Consider the following 4,416-nt stretch of genomic DNA (forward strand, 5'->3'; position numbering starts at 1 on the left):
GCCACTACAAATGCCTGCGCTTTCATCTCCAAACGTGGATTATGAAGAGTGAGGCTTTTACACAGCATCATGTCAAAATCCTAAACTAGGTAAAATAATTTAAAAAAATAGCAAAAAAAAAAAACCCCACCACCCTTAGAGTCCCACTTAAAGGCCAGTACTGATAGAAACCAGCTCAAATCCACCAAACGTGGATCCAGCTACTGAGGGGCAGAGAAAAAGTGAGGGCAGGAGGGGGTGGTATCAGAAGTGATAGCAGAGAGCGAATGGCACTAAGAGGCCCCAGAAGCTGTGCTTTGTTAGAGAAATTCCTTTTTAAAACTCAGGAACTCTGAAAACATCTTCAGGACATAGTCAAAGACAATTTAATTCTTCTAAATGAACACTCCAAAGTTTGAAACTTAACTGTGAATAAATGAAATCTAGGAATAAAATGAGTGCAAGCAGAAGCAAATTATGCTTTTACCTGTTTAACTTGAAAAGGACTTACCAAATCTTTCTGTTTTCTAAATAGACTGTTAATAAACACCTGCCTTAAAAACAAACCTTGCTCGTTCCTTTTGCCTTTCCTACAACGTAGCTTTCGCGTATTATTTGCAGCCACCTAATAATGGGCCGCAACACGCTGGGAGGCTTTAGAGCCTTTTTTCGAGCCAGAAGCGAACAGGGAGCCAACACGGCGCGGTGCGGCCGCTAACCCGCACAGCAACAGGTGGCCGCAGCCCTCCCGGACCGACGCCGCAGCGCTCCGGCGGAGCGCCCCCGGCCCGACCCCACCGCGCAGCCGAGCCGGGAAAGCGGCGCTCCCGGAGCCCGGCTACACCCGAGCGGGCGCAGCCCACCCACGCCCGGGGAGCGGCCCAGGACCCCGCCCCAGCTGTATGGCGCAGGGCGCTCACAGACGCCGATGCCTCCGGCCCGGCCGGTTCTCGGTGGCCCCACGCAGACCTCCCGGGGGCCCCGCGGGGCGACCCCGGCCCGGCTCCGTGTGCTCAACCCGCCAGCAGCACTCCGCTTCCCGCACACCGGCCGGAGCGGCCCGCGGGGAGATGGAACCGCCCCCCTCCCCCCCTCGCTCGACCCCAGAGCGCGGCGCACCTGGCGCTGTCCCAACCCGGCCCCGCGCGCGGCCCCCCCACACCGACCTGCCCGGACTCGCTCCGCGGTCTCGGCCACCGGCTCCTCAACACCCGCAACACGGCCCCACTCGCTTCCGGCTCAGGCCCCGCCTGAGCCGCGACCTCACTTCCGACGGTGGCGGCGGGACCGTAGCACGGTCTTTGAGTCCCGGCGGGACGGGACCGGAGGGGATCAGCCGACTCTCCTCAGCGCTGCGCGAGGCGGGAAGAGGCGGGAACGTCCGCGCGCGGGGGCGCGAGTCGCGGAGGACGGAGTTGTGCTGCTGGGCGCGAGCTTGGTTTCCTTCGGCTGCACCGATGAGCTGCGTCCAGCTGCACCCGGCTCTTCCCCCTGTCGCCACTGACACCCTTTGCCTGGACCTGTGCTGAAATGCCCCATAACCGCACTTCATCCTCGCTGCACAGGGTGCAGGCTTGCATTATGATATCCTGTGCTCATGCCAAAGAAAACGTACAGAATATTGAAGTGACGCTGGTGGCACAGATTCCAGTTTTAAGTGTAAATAACTCCTGACATACCACATACCTAGAACCTCCCTTAATAAAATTCAATGCTTTTCTAAGAGTAATATAAAATGAAAACTAAACAAAGCTGGTGACCTTCCCCAGCCCACAGGTGGGCCACTATGCAGCCTGTTACTTCAGTGCAGAGATCACAGGAAGCCCTAAGTGAGAACTACCAAAGGACTACACGAACATGCAAATATTGTAACAACAACAACAAAATCTCCATAAGAATATAAGAGTAGATCATTCTCAGTAATGAATTTGTCTGTGATTTCTTCTCCTCCCTCCAGTGCACTGCAGTAGAAAAAGTACTCCTATTACACGATGCACTCACATGTTCCAAACAGCACTGAGTAACAGTTAAAGGGGTTCTCTCCAAGCTAAGTCCAGATCAGTGCCATGTACATCCAACTCTGGTAGGCATACACTGCTATTCTTCCTCCACACACAAGCTGAAATACTTTATTTAGATCATGGAATGTACTGTAGCATATGCAGACATATATGCCCCAACTGGGAGGAGATGAAGGCCAGGTTGGATGGGCCCTGGGCAGCCTGATGTGGTGGGTGGCAGCCCTGCCCACAGCATGAGGTTGGCAATGGGTGGGCTTTAGGGTCCCTTCCAACATAAATCCTCCCATGATTCTATGACATTGTACCCAATACAGTGATCATTCCTACTTCCTCCCACTGCAGATGCAAATCTCAATTACCTGGATAGTTAACATTCCAGTTTAAGTTCTAGATCTTTCTCACCCAGACGCTGCCTTCAGCCTCTTTAGAGAGTATACAAGCTTACATCCATTCCATAAATAATGTAATAGACGAATATACAACTTTAATGTAGGGCAAAAGAAAATATGCTGACATTTCACAACCAGAAGTCTCATTAAATAATCTCAACAAGGACATGAGGCGATCTGTCTCGTGGTGACATTAAGGGGAATTTGTTACCTTTTGCTTGTTTAAATACTACTGATAGAATGCTGTATTAGCAGAACAAAAAGAACCCATGGAGCTCACCTCTTCTCTATACTTACTAGGAACAGGGCAAGTTTTGAACTTCTTGAGAATTTGGAAAACTAGAGGAGAAAGGGGATGATGGAGCGTGTAACACAAATTTAAGCACAACATAATGCAAACACCTAAGCATTATACTTCAAGTTAAGAAAAGCACAATGTATAATGACAGGGATGTGAAAGAACACACAGGGATCACACGTGCATTTGCAGGATTCTAGGGACCTCAAAGAAATGAGGTGGAAGTTTAAAAACCCCAACACCCTAATTTGTGAGCACGTTGATTCACCGATTCAGAAAGCACTTTTAAAAAAAAATTGCATACTGCACAAGACTCATGTCAGTCCTCAAATCAAATATATACATTTTTAATATTTGAAATATTTACATGGTGGAACCTTTACACGATCCCATTTGTTAAGAACAGTGTTTTCAAGTCTCCTCTCCAGATACAAAGAACTAGTAACTCAAGGTCACAGTTATGTTTTCTGAACAGGTCAACCTGTATCCTTCAGTTAAATACAATACAGAGATGCTGGAACACCTTTACTTAATTTGTTTGCTATTAAGAATTTCGCTTAAAAATTAAGAGTTTTTGAGATAGTTTGCTCCCTGGAACACAGTCCTCCTGCAATCAAAACAGTTCATAGCACATTATTGATTTGTCTTCTTACCTGGGTATGAGATAAAAAATGCAGTTTACAGTACATCTCATCATTTATATCACATCAGCCTATTTATAAAAATCCATACAAACAAGGCAGTAAAATACAACCCTCTTTTTGTGGACAACAGACTGCTTACAGTAGAAAACAAAAGTCAGGGCTAGTTTTAACAGTATGGATAAAAACAAGACTTCAGCTTTGTTTGAAAACTTATGGTTTAGTTGTTGTCAACTACTACACTCAGTTACAACTCTGAAGCTTCCCAAGCATGTGCGTTTTCTTTCCTCCTTACATTCTAAAAAAAGGTTTTAAAAATTATTTCTTAAAAACAAACAAAAAATCAATTATTTTGGAGACAAGGGACTATAAAGAAGTGATAAAAATGAAATTGAGCAAAAGATACGCAAGGTTTAAAAAAAAAATAAATAGCACTTACTGAGATCCTCTTCTTGTTTTAAGAGAGCAAATTAAAAGTTTCCTGCAATTTGCACTTCCTAGGAAAGAAGCAGAGTAATCTGCAGAAAATCAACTTCCAGCTTTATTGGTAGCTAAATGGGCAATGATATACCGATACCAGTAATGGTTCATGTCAGAACCAGAAGTCTGAGGAAACTCCTTTTCCAGAATTAGGTAAGGAGACCAGAAAACACACAGAACTGTTCTGTGAAAACAGCTAACCACTTAGTTTAAATTAAATTTAAATCTGTAACTGAAAATAACTCCATATTAAGTGCAAATATTTTGCAAAAGAGGGGCTTTTTTTTTTTTTTTTTTTTTTTTTTTTTTTTTTTTTTTTTAATATTTACAAGAATCAAAGTAACATAAGATTACCAGAGAGCGTGTACAGTAGCTGCAGCTTATAAAACATACCGGTAATTGTACCTGGTGAATTATAAAGAGAACCAATGCAGGATTTCAGATAACTGAGAAGGGGCCTCTAAGCAGAGGACAAAAAAAAATTCACATTTTCTACATAAAAAAATACAGGTCTCAAGTCTCTGAGAACAGAGAAGGTCTGAAGTCCTTGGATGATAGGGAAAAAAAAGCAAAAATTGAAATGGAACCCTAGAAGCTAGGAGAGTGCT

This window comes from Tetrao urogallus (assembly GCF_951394365.1).
Source record: "Tetrao urogallus genome assembly, chromosome: 6".
Taxonomy (NCBI): Eukaryota; Metazoa; Chordata; class Aves; order Galliformes; family Phasianidae; genus Tetrao; species Tetrao urogallus.